Source organism: Peromyscus eremicus, chromosome 19 (assembly GCF_949786415.1).
Source record: "Peromyscus eremicus chromosome 19, PerEre_H2_v1, whole genome shotgun sequence".
NCBI lineage: Eukaryota > Metazoa > Chordata > Mammalia > Rodentia > Cricetidae > Peromyscus > Peromyscus eremicus.
This window is the reverse complement of record NC_081435.1, coordinates 16,791,628-16,805,445: the sequence shown is the minus strand read 5'-3', so window position 1 is coordinate 16,805,445 and position 13,818 is coordinate 16,791,628.

Genomic DNA, 13,818 nt, shown 5'->3' with positions numbered 1-13,818 from the left:
TTTTACATGGGACTTTGGTTTTGTTCTCCTGTTGCTTTCAATATACTTTCTTTGTTATATATACCTAATGTTTCTTTATTGATACCTAATATTTTAACTATGATATATCATGGGAATTCTACTTTCTGGTGTTGTCTATTTGTTATTCAATGTGCTTCTCATTTTTATATGAGTGTATCTTTCCTTAGTTTGAGCATATTTTCTTCTATGATTTTGTTAATTATCTGGTCTACATCATTGATTGGGATTCTTCTTGTTCTTCCATGCCTATAATTTAAAGGTTTGATTTTTTTTTCATGGTGTCAAAATGTTCTGCATGTTCTTTTCTTGTGTATTTAATTTTTTTCATGTTCCTTGCATATTTAGTCTAGATACTCTTTGTTTATCTTTGACATTTAATATACTGTCTTCTGCTTGGCTTATTCTATGTGTAAGGTTTCCCATTGAGATTTCTAATTGGATTATTGGGTGTTTTCATTCCATTTGTGTTTCAGCTTGAATCCTCTTCAATGTTTCTACCCCTTTATTACAGTCCATTTTCACATCCTGGATCATCTTTGCCATTTTCATCAGCTTTACAGTTGTATTTTCTTGGACATCAGTAAGGCATTTATTCTCCATAAGCTCTTTCCCTTTGATTTCATTGAGTGCTTAGTTTGTGTCTTCTTTAAACTCCTTGGATTCTTTGAGAATATTTTTGATTTTTCTTTTAACAACTGTGTCCTTGAATTTTTCTAACCAATTCTAATTTTCAAGCATTTATACAGTAGATTTTTAAGAAAGGATACTGACTTGATCTTTCATATTGTTGGTATTCCTACAAGGAAATATTGGCATGCGAACTTCCTTTGTTAGTTTTCAGTTTGCTGTGGATGGAGAAGGTTTGATGAGAAGAGATGATGTGAAAGATGATTGGGTCTAGAGGTTGGATGTGGCTTGGATAAAACAAAGTCAGGTGGGCAGAGCAGACTGAGTTGGTACTAGGATATGCTTCCTGTTCCAAGCCTGGGTTGTAGTGATAGATAGGTCAGGGTACAACAGTTGTGTGTAACAGAGGACAGTCCTATGGTTTGAGGAATAAGTAGAAGAGATCCTGGCTAAAGCCTAGAGGTCCTTTGGGGTACAAGAATGGTACTGGTTGTGAGACTCAGGCTAGATATTGCTAACTGTGGAAGAGGCATGGATGAAGAAGTCATGGTTATTCACTGGGCTAGACCTTGGAGGAGGATGTGGGAAGTCTGGGTATTAAGTAGGGTAGTTGGAGGTAGTACAGAAGCACTTTTTAAATAACCTAATTAAAAAAAAAGATAAAGCTTGATGGCCTCCTTCCCCCATATCTTCACCCAGTGCAAGTGTATAAATGAAGTTGTATCAGCTGTCATGCAGTTTGGAACAAGAAATAATATCCCAAACCAATCATGATTTTATCATGACAAGAAAGCCAAAACTAGAATGTGGCTTTTTTTATATTGCCTAAATTCAGGTAAATCAGTGCCAGCAGATTTTCTGTTAGGAATGAAAAGCAAATTTCTATTTCTTGTGAAGCTGTTTCTGTTTCCATTGTTTATAGTTTACTGTTAGGATTATACTTCCTAATGTATATGGTAGCTTTGAATGTTGGCTATTGTAAAGTGGGATTTCTTGAATGTGTATATTCTACTGCTTGCTTTAAAAATTCTGTCTCATCATATTACATGAACTCAAGAATCAGCAACTATTTCAATATGGGACCATCTCTGTAATAACTAACTCCACAACAGTGAATAAAGAGTTTCCCTCTCCCCAGAGTGCTGGTTATATTAAAAAAAAAATAACAGATTAATTGGGTTTTTCAGATCTTGGAATAACACTGGTATTGCATTTTTCCAGCGCTGCCCCTAAAAACTAGCAGATGAAATTCTGTCTGGAAGTGCAAAATGTTGAATTTTGAATAAAAGAATTTTCGTTCATTGTGTGCAGAACAGAGAAAGAAAAGGGGGTGGGGTAGGTGGGCCAAAGCAAAAATTTCACCCACTACTCTGGCTGCTTCTTATTAGTATTAATTGCAGGCTCAGTGTTAAGTCAAGTATGTAGAGATGTGAGCCTATGAATAATAATGGCATTGAAGCACAATAATTAATAGAACAGAATGCTCCCCAAAGAGGAGACCCCCACTGTGAAGGGAGAAAAGACCTCGCCTTTCATAAGAGTCTCATATGGACGTTTGAACTTTGATTTTTAAAGGTGGAGTGAGGTGAAATGAATTCCACTTCATTAGCAATGTGGAGTGAGGCAAACACAGTCTCTGGAGAAGCAGTGTGAGTTGCTGAATGCCCAGAACTCTCCAGTGGATGGCAAGGCAGCTTCTCTGTCCTAATTCTACTAAGTACTGTGAGCATTTGTTGTTGTTGTTGTTGTTTTTTGTTTGTTTGTTTCTAAGCACAATGAAATTATGCAGAACCATTCAAACACAAAATATAAAGGTTAGTCATCAGTTTAGAAGCTGGTAAACATGTGACCATTCCAACAACCTGAAGCTTAATCTGAGCACTATCCTTACAGGGCTCAACCTCAGTTCTGACTAAGGGGCATGGGCCACCAAGCTACCACACTCAGTGGCTCCAGTAGAAAGCAGAAAAACAATCTCATATTTGTTCACATTCTCAGCTACATAAAAATGGACATTTAACTTTGTGAATTTCTTTACCACTTATTAAAATGGATTTTTAGAAGACTGTATAATTTTTAACTGAAATAAATGTTACATTTAGGGTCAATTATAAGGCCAATAAAATGAAAACAAACTGCTATATAGAATAGAGTAATTGACAAAATGAAGAAAAATATGTAAAGTAGAAATTCTGAAGATGAACAATAAGATTGTTAGAGGCTAGAGAGAGAAAGGTCTGTGTTAAGAGGATAAACTGCTTGTAGTGAACCTGATTTTGGTTCTCAGAACTCACAATGAGTAGCGCATAGCCACCCATAACTCCAGCTCTAGGGAGTTTCACACTCTTTTCTCTTCTATCTGTCACATTTATACACACACACACACACACACACACACACACACACTCACACTAAATAAAATTAAAATAAATATAAAAGAAAAAGAAAATTTAAAAATTTCTTAAGGAAATAGGCAATTTAATAATAACTACTGAAAGGAGTATAAGAAAAGAAGAAAGATATTCCCCACTGTGTAAATTTCAAAATGAAAAAAAAAAATTCCTAAGTAAAAAAGTAATTTCCTCAAATAATATATTATGTTGGCTCCAGTACATTTAAAGCTACACGGTACATGTATTTGTTCTAGTTTTGTTTCTGTTGTGACGAACATCATTACCAAATGCCACTTGTGGAGGAGAGGGTTTATTTCTTATTACTGGTAATAATCCATCATTGAGCGAACTCACAACAGGACCTCTACCAGGACAGAATCTTGGTGCTGAAATCGTGGAGGAACAAAGGAGAAGCAGATGGGTGGGATTCAAGGGACCTTGTTGGAGCCCCTAAATTCATGTTCTTACCCCTTTCTATTCCACATAACTAGAGCCTGACCAGCACCTTTATCTCCTGTGTGACAGATGGCACATTGTAGCTATTCACAACAGTGGACAACTAACAAACCATAAGACAAATAACAAATGATAAGCTATTTCCTTTGATCAGTTTGAGAAAGCAGAATTACCATAGGCATTGGGCAGGGAGACTTCCAGGGCAATGGTGTTGTCCTAATCTGAATGAGTGGGTATGAATGAACACAATGAAATGTGTTCAGGCACATGCAGAAAATACAATTCAGTGCTGTGGTGCAGCAAAGTGCCCTCATTCTACCAACTAACAAATTTCCTTGAAGTGAAGACAGCCCCACTGGACAGCTGGCCTTGAGTGAGGCCATCCATATAATGCATTGTGACAGAAATTACCGTTATAAACAAATGAACATTTACAAATTGGGACATGGAGAATAGTCACAAAGCTGAAAGGCTGGGCCTAGAAACCTCGTAATATGGAAGCGATTTTTTTAAAAAAGGGAAATTTTAAAGGAATATACACACTTCCAAGAAGTGGATATTAACACGATTTCACATGTATACTAGACTTAATTTTTAATGTTTTTCTATTCTCAGAAGAAGAAGCACTTTTAAAATAAATAATATTACTTGACATTTTGGAAGGCATATTAAAACTTTCAGTAAGTATTATTGTTTTAATTTTAAATATCACATATTTCTTTTAATAGCTAAAAAAATCATACCATGTTTTAGAGATTACTTTGGGGGCTCATAGACAGATGGTTTTGATGATTTATAGTTCTGTTATAGATCAAGTCTCATCCACAGCACACATCTGTCACTGCCACTTGAATCAAGTTGGAGGTGAGGAAGGAATCTAAAATTTTCTCCCAACTGCCAAGGGCCTATCATAGTTGGACTTTGCTATTTCATACCTAAGATTAATTAATCATGGTTTCAAACTGACAAGGAAAATACCTCTTCAAATGAAGAGACCTGAGCCAAAAGGGGCTAAAATTTTCATCCCAATCTGAGATTTCCTGCTGTTCTCCCAACATTCGTGCACTGTGTATTGGTTAATTTTGTTTTGTTAACTTTAGATTAGTGAGATGAAACTATTTTTCCTGGGTGAGCAGAATGGAAGACATATGTCATTCTCTATGCTCATTTTTTTTTTTTTCAGGAAATCCAGTCTTGGGACACACACGGCAAGAAGGGATGAGAACAAGTGCCTGCCCACACATCTTTGCGCAAGTTCTGTTATAATTCTGGAACACAACCAAAGAGTGTTCTCATGTGGCAGTGGGCAGTAACCTTTGCCCTAGCTATGCATGCTGAAGCCATTTTTGTGGAAGTTTTTCTGTAAATCATGAAGGCCAGTTCCCATATCTTCGTTGCCTGTTCGCTAAGAATTAATAATCATTGGATTATTTGGACATTAGTTTCTCCTTCCTCTAAGTATAAAGTCTGCCTGCCTATGGCTCTCTCTTCTCCAGCTAGCTCTTCCACATCACCAGCATGTGAAATGGGACCCAAGGCACCTGTTGCTAAGTCAGAAGCATTTTGGTCTGAACAAATCAGTTTCACAATTGCCATTATTTTTTTTTTTTTTTTTTTTGGTTTTTTCGAGACAGGGTTTCTCTGTGTAGCTTTATGTCTTTCCTGGAACTCACTTGGTAGCCCAGGCTGGCCTTGAACTCACAGAGATCCGCCTGGCTCTGCCTCCCGAGTGCTGGGATTAAAGGCGTGCGCCACCACCGCCCGGCTTAATTTTTTTTTTTTTTCTGTCAAGTTGTATCTTTTTTTTGCAAAGGTTGCTTGTTTTGTATGTGGAAATTGTATCTGCTTTTAAATTGTGAGATTAAATTCATAAATATCTTTGGGACTTTTCACTATCCAAAACACATTCAAATTTAGAAATCTGACCAAGCCTAGCCTTGTATATAGAAATAATTGCAGACTTTTTCTAATATTCCATATGTATCAGTTACTTTGGACTTCCAAAACAAAATGCAATTTTCTTAGAGAAGACAAATGTATTTTCTCACAATTATGTAGGTTGGAAGTCAGTTGGGTACAGGGTGAAGAATGACCATGGCTTAACAGAAGTTCTTTTTCTGATTGGCAGTCAGCTGTTACCTGGCTCCTAGGATGCAGGTAGATCTGTGTTGATTCCTTTCACACAAATATATCTGTTCTTTTACATCAAGACCCACTTTTATACATTGCCTTAATCTTAACTACTTCCATGGAGGCCCACTTTTTGATGGGATCACATGATACTTTAGGATATCATTACATGAACTTGAAGAAATAAAGTCTGTCCCCTAGGAAATACCTCTTTCAGACAAGCTCATCTTACAAGTTTTGTTCATAAGGACTTCCTTAAACCCTTCCAGTAAGCAACACTTACTTGACTACACAGCTATGCAATTCACATTAAACTGTAGCTCTGATACAATTTTACATCCAATTCAAAGGTTAATAATGGATTGTTGCTGTTCATCCTGTGTCATAATAAATATGTTTGCTGTTTTGTATTGCTAACATTCACTGTTACAAACTAAAATCATTTTTTATTTTCAGTTAGTGCTAGAAAGCTTACTATTTCTTTGTTTCAATTGGGTGATGAGGTATCAGATGAAAGAACGTAGGAATGTCATACTCAAATGCCTCATGACTGCACAGTATAATATGAATGCAATAAGCTGATTAGTAAGAGGAGTTCAGTGTTAAATACTCTAGGTGGAAAAAACTTGAATAAATACTCTTTTTTGAAGCAATTAATGATTCAAATATGTCTGTACCCAGCAGACACGAATCCAATCTGAGGTATTGGTAACCTCTATATTTTGGAGCTTGCTAGGAATGAAAACAAATAGGAAGCATATATGTAATCTGTGATACACTGCAAAAAAGCAAAGACAGAGGAAGGAAGAGGAGAAAACTGTCCTTAAAACAACAGAAAACACCATGTGTTCAACTTCCCGGCGAATGTAGACATGTGGCATTCAGAAGGAGTCTTACTTGTATTTAAAGCACAACTGAGTAGAAGCTAAGATCTCTGCCTCAAAGATAAAGGACTGTAATTTTCAGAATGTACACTGGCAAAGAAACAGAAAAGGAAGTCGGGATTACCATCAAGAGTCAGTCTGAATTTTTTTGTGGTCTCTAAAGTTGGCTAAACTTGTGTTCTTTCCTTATGCAGCAAAGCCAGATTACCAGATTTATAGCCTCAGAAAGCAACAGGTTCAGGTCTGTATGAGAAGAAGAGGGAGTAAGCTTATTCAATTGGAAGCTGCCTGTGGTATTTCTGCTGTTATACCATTGAAATGATTAGCCAAACTTTTTACACTTAAATACTTCTTTTTTCTTTCTACCAAGGTACATAACTGTGTGAGATTCACTCTGAAAGTCCTCTGAATTTCAGCTAAAGGGAGGAGGAAATGTGGCTACGTCCTATGGATTAATGACTTTTAACAGCTGAGTTGGCAAATAGATTTACTCCAGTTTCTATGATTACAATAAAGCACTATTCTGGTTCACTTAGTGACTTGGACCTTTGATAATGCTGTACAGTTGACAGACTTTGAGGGAATGGTCAGTGTGTAATGATCCCAATGACAATCAGATGGCTCTGTTTAGCAGAGCCATTGTGAGCACCTATTGGTGTACCTATGGCCCAAGCATGGTATAACCACACCAAGGACCACAGGCAGAGATGGATGCCCCCCTCATATCTCTTCCTAGAGCTGTAGGTGAAGCTCTAAGCCAGCATAGGAACTCCTCATAGGAGGAGATCTTTGGATCAATATCCAGTAAGAGAAAAGAAGAAAGAATGATTTCCTCACATAAGAGACATGAGTGAACCTGGGGTAGGGTTGATAAAGATGACATATGGCCAACAATTTGAAGAGTAGCTGTGCCTTAGGTATCTGTGGATTAGCCCAGACTCAAAATACCTTTAGATCATATAAGTTAAAATCAAGAGCTAGACTGCTACCTTGCCTGTGTGAAGACCATTGAAAGACTTTTGTGAGAAGTGAGAAGCCATGATCTTAGGGCTGAGGTGAAGGCTGAGTAAGTAAAAGTCCTATTGCATGAGGAGGAGGACCATAGTTTGAATGTCCTGTACCCATATAAGAAGACAGATTTGGCACTGTGTGATGGTAACACCCTCCACTGGGGAGGCAGCAAAGAGGATCCCTCAAGCCACTCAGTGAACTCTTAGTTCAGTGACAACCTGTCTCAATAAATAAGGAGAAAAACAATTGAGGAAGATACACTATGTTGACCTCTGTCCTCGTCATTGTAATCTAGCACAAACACCACATACATACATACATATGTACATACATACATGCATTCATACATACATACAAGGGAAGAGAGAAAGAGAGAATGAGAGGGGGAAGAATAAAGTAGAGGTCCCATTGTTTTTGCTTTCTAGATGCCACTTTTGATCTCATAAGCAAAAAATGACATGCTTGAAGCTAAAGTCACATCTTGACATTCTGGTAAGTCTGGATTTTGCGATCACAAAATCTTCCCAGAATTCAAAAGTATTCAGACTTTGGTCCATGGCTTCACGTTTCACAATGTCCTTTTTTCCCTTTTCTGATGCTATAATGAGTACCTTCACAAAATTTAATGGAGATGGGATATTTGCCTCACAATTCAAGCTTACAGTCAATGGTTCATGGGATGTCAAGGTGGCAGTAACTTTAATCGACTATTCACATCACATCCAGAACATAGAACAATGAATCAATGCATGCTTCCCAGTACTCAGCACCCTTTTTCCTTTTTCGCTCATTCCAGGGCCCAGCACATGGTGTGATGCCATCCACACCCAGGATGATTCCATCTCAGCAAACCTAAAGAATATAATCTCTCACAGGCATCCACAAAGGTTAACACTCCCATTCCAGGTAACTCTAGATTGTGTTAAACTGACAGTTAAATATATAAGTATCATACACAGGACAGCTGTGATTGTAGCACAATGCATTTCTAGATTATCTCTGGAGACATTTGAAAATGCATGGTTCTACAGAGAAATAGGAAAATGAGTGTGAAAGACATTATGAAGCCATAACAAAGAGTTCCTCAGCTTTGTTGTAGAAGGAATTCAAAGGTATTACTGTGTTTTCCCTTAAAGGGAAATGAGAAATAGTATACTAAAATTTCAGGAATAAAATACATTGTGGTTTGAAAAAGAAGGTGAAGAAGGAGAAATGTTACTTTGCATGATAAATTGGAGATCAGGCGACTGTATGCAAAAACACACGAAACTGTTATAAATCAGCTGTTTCTATTAAAAGCTGTGTGCCTGCATGAGTGGTGTGTGTGTGTGTGTGTGTGTGTGTGTGTGTGTGTGTGTGTGTGTGTGTATGTGCGCTTGTGTGTGTATGTGTGTTTGTGCAGAATATCATTCTTAGATATTGGAGCTACCCTGACTTCTCCATCCAGGAGATCAGAAGATGCTTATGACTGATGTCTTTTGGTCCTTCATGTGTCCCCACTACCTTGTCCATTTCTGCAGGCTCACCAAGAGTAGAAGAAGGGCACTTGTGATGTAGCAGTTTTGAAAATCACCATGATACATGGCTTAGTTGGGATATGGAATGTAAATAAAAGGCTTATGATGTGAGGATTTGGTCTGATCATGGTCTGTTTGGAGGTGGTAGAAGCTTCAAGAGATTGATCCATTAAAAGTAAATAATGTCACTGAGAAGATAAGGGGATAGCAAGTCCTACTACTGTCACCCTTTCTTTTGCATCTCAGCCACTATGTGGTATGACTCTTTACCATACATTCCTCCCAAAATAGCAGAGTCAACTAACCAAGAAAGAACATTTTAAATATTTGAGCCATGTGAGTCTTTTTTCTTAAGTTTCAAAATGAGTGTATCAGGTAGTTTGTTATAATAATGGAAATGTAAACAATGCTGGGCTTTAGGAGTGGAAGTGAGAAAGGAGTCATCTATACCACTAACCAGATGCAATCAGCATATGCATATGGTTTAGCATATTCACATGGTCTCAGATTATTTATCAATCACCTGGGTGATAAGAGATAAATATAAGTTCAAATTGCTCTGGAAACGTAGGTGAAGGGCGAGAGGCTAGAAGCTGCTTCCGTGAATGACTTCCATTCAGGCTTTTCTCTCTCTTCCCTTTCATTGTGGTCTAAATCGTTAGGCAATGCACCATGATATCAGTGTGTATAAATTATTAAGAGGTGTGTTTGTGTCTTTAGCTTTCTGATTGTGTGAAATCTGGGCTTCAGAAGTGCTGCTCTGCAGGCCTACAGCAGAGCTTCTTCCTGTCATTTGCGCCCTCTTCATGCAAATCCCATTGTCACAGCCCCATCGGTCCCAGGTACCATCCATCTTCAGCCAGAACGATTGCTTTATTACCACATTCATCAATTTGTGCTCTGGGCTCGAGTTAGAAGTGACTTGGAAAGACAAAACTGTTGCCTTAGTAATTGAATATGAAAGTCTTATTAGGTACCACTTTCACTAATCTGAGATGAAAGTCACTAATGCGATATGACTTTAACACTGAATAAGCAACAATAAATTCTGATATGATGTGAATATTAATAGATGCAACAGGAGAGTGTTAATATGTTAATGTGGTGAGATATTGCTAACGAGATGTGAGGATTGCGTTTGGAAAGCATTAATATCACCTCACTGCAACTCCCTGGATTTGCAACTATCGTTGTTCTAAGATAACCTCTGTGGAGATTTCAGAAATAAACTGCTTGTTCTTGGAGTCATTGACACAATGAAAGTTGTCTTATTTTGATATTCCAGATTTAAAAATATAAGTAAACAGTTGCTGAGCGCATTGCTGTTTTATCGATCATTTTCAACTATTGATTGAATGACATAAATTATATAAAAAATATGAGTTAACAATAGTTTCCATAACAATACAATTTACCTGCATTCTAGAAAGAAAGAGAAGGAAAAGTGGAAAGGCACAGATTCTGAGTACCCCTCATACCACCAGGAACCTCCATTTCTTCTGTCCTGTTTCTAACCTTCCATGTTCCATCCCCAGCAGGTACCTTTCTGTGTTTCTGTCTGCTACACCACTGCCAGTTCTAAAGAGAGTCACAAACTAGGTAGTGAATATCACATAGCAAGTCAAACTACTGAAGTGACCTTCAGTGTTCATCCAAGTTTTCACCCATTTTAGTGTTTTCATTTTGTCAAATTCATGTGTTTCTGAATGCATGACTAATGTCAAGCCACTGTGTCTGAAGTGGCTGGTGTTGACACCTAGGAGTGGTCAAAAATCCAGTCTTCATCTTAGTGTTCAGGGCTTGTAACAACGCAGTCACAGATATTAGCTTGAAATAGCCAGTGAAGTGTGTGTGTGTGTGTGTGTGTGTGTGTGTGTGTGTGTGTGTGTGTATAGTAAGTTAATGCTTTTCTTTATATGAAATTTACTAGCTAGACAAATTTAAAAACCAATTCAATTTCAATTTTTATATATCAAAACCTAGTGTAACTAGGGCCAATCGTGACCTGTTTTGAAGGGTTTGTTTACGTAAAACAATCCTGTAACATTGCTCCCCATCTTGTCAGCATGCCACGTCTATAGGGACCTCACAAACACTCCTGCATTAAAGTTTTATTGCATCATCCAACAATTGTGTAGTCAGTGTCTACTTATGCAATGTCCTGTGTTAGGCATTTATGATTACTAAAAATAGTAATTTTAGAAACTTGGTTGTTCTTCAGTCTAGGATGTTTTCATCATTTCCCTGTAGAGATAGAAATGAATATACAAAATTAAAATGTAAAGTTAAATTCATAATTCAGATTATTGAGTATAATTTGTACTACTTTAGGTTAAGATACCCTAACATAATGTAGGAATCACAATTTAAGAAGTAAGATTTTATAGACAGGATTGTCTTAAAACACGGCAGTCACAAAGAAAGCTTTGGGTATGTTCTTCAGTGTAATATATTGCTTAATCAACAACAATCTCAAATCAGGGCTAGAAAGATGATTCTGTGGATAAGAGTGCATACTGCTTTTAGAGACCATCATTAGGTTCCTGTCACCCACATCAGACAGCTCACAACAACCTATAAGTCCAGCTCCAAGCGATTCACATCCTCTTATAGCCTCTGCTGATGCATGTAGTTACATGCACATATCCACACATGCACATACATGCATGCCCTTGCATGAAAACATATACACATACATACACAGACACATACACATACACAGACACACACACACACACACACACACACACACACATTCACATACACAATAACTAAATGTATTTGTCTAAAATCTGAAAAGCATAATCACTGTCACAGAATCTAAAGCAAAATCCCTATAGCTGCTTTTACTAACATTCTAATACAACTGTCAATAACTGATGAGGAAATTGAGGTGCAAATAATATCATGAGTATGTTAGCTTATTTATTTACCCACTGCTGAATTCTGAAAAATAAATCATTCTCCTTTCTCACAAGAGAAGATGAAGAACACTGGGTCAAATGGGAACAAGCAATTTCTCAGGAGTTCCAATCATTATTTCTGTGTAGTCTACAAATCTATCTTAAGGAGTATTCTACTAAGCATTAAGATATGTTTGAATAGCATAAACTTTACAGACAGCTTGCCTATTGTTCAACATGGAGATAAAATGACATAATGTTACACCTCAAATATGTATGATCATAAGAGTGAAAATGAGGAAATCCTTACAGTTAACAGTTATGCTTGAATTATTGCCTTTAAAAAAAAATTATTAGTTCAAACAAAATCAAGATTTTTAGATGCTTTATCATCCAACATCTATGTGAAGTATAAGATATGTTATTAGTGTTTCTGGTGTATAGTTTAGACAAATAATAACTGAATGATAAAGAGACATTGCAGTTGGAATCTAGTATTTTGAGAAACTTGAAATGGAGACACAGACTTCCAACACTGCCTAGTCACTACACCACTGTGCCACATGACCTCCAAGCATTGGTGATAAGGGCTTCCATGCAGAGTTTTGAGGAGATGGTACCTCACCCCACAAACATAAGGATACTCCAAAGCAAACTAAGAGGATAGAAAATGGAAGGATGGGGCCTGGAATAATTTTCTATGAGTAAATTCTTCTAAGTGAGTCTTTTACCCATGTCAGTGATGGCAGAGGTTGCATGGAGAGGATGGTGTTAGAATTTGCTCACATGTTACCCTTCATCTTATCATAAGGTTGTAGGAAAATCACATAAACCAGAAGGTTCCTGCTAAGAATGGTGTTTCAGAGCACAGCAAGTCAGAAGCGGATCTCTAACCATGTGCCAAAGTGGGTGGGACTGATTTAGTTTTCAAGGGGCCCAATAACTTCATAGGAGTTGTGGATACATTGTTAGGCCACGAGCAAATTTCTTGTGCTTTCCATCTTTTAAATATGATGGTAATAATAATGGCTACTGTGTTAAATTTTAAAAGATTAAATGAAGTAGGTTTCCTGATCATAGCCATTACCTTATATGCCTAAGATTGTGTGGTGGTCAGTTTTACATGTCAACGGAAAACAACCTAGAATTAGCTGAGAAAAAAGTCTCAGTTCCAGATTGTCTGCATCAGGTTGGTCTGTGGTCATGTCTGAGTAATTGTTTTCATTGCCTTAACTGATGTGGAAAGATCCAGAGTGACAGTGGGAGGTATCACTCCCTGGTTTTGCTTCTTGAACTATGTAAGATTAGAAAATGTTAGCTAAGGATTATGTATGCATTCATTTAATTCTGGCTCCTTAGATTGTGGTTAGGTTCTGACTAGCTGCTTTGAATTCCTACAGCCTTGACTTATCCACAGGGATGGACTGTAAGTTGGAAATGTGAGCTAAAAGTCTCCCCTAATTTATGTTTTGTCAGTATATTTTATCATAAAAATATAAAGAAACCAGGACAGGTGATATCCAAAGATCCTGTTTGAACTGTTGATTATTTGTTGTATTATTTGACTCTCACATTAAACCTCTTGCACTCATGCAAATGAAAAGGATGTACATAACCACTAATAACTGGGAACAGCGCAATAAGGGTTATACCAAGAGCTGTGTTGGCAGTTCCTAGGCACAGCCTTGACAGACATCTGGCGCAATGATCCGCAAGTTTTACACTCAGGGAAGCCAGGAAGAAAATAGACAGGGAAGTGAAGGAGTCCTTGATTCATGCGATTGCACGAGACAAAGCTGAGAGCTGAGATCACAGGAAATGTAGCAAGTGATAGTTTATTAAACACAAGAAGTAACTAATTTAGTCAGAAACATTC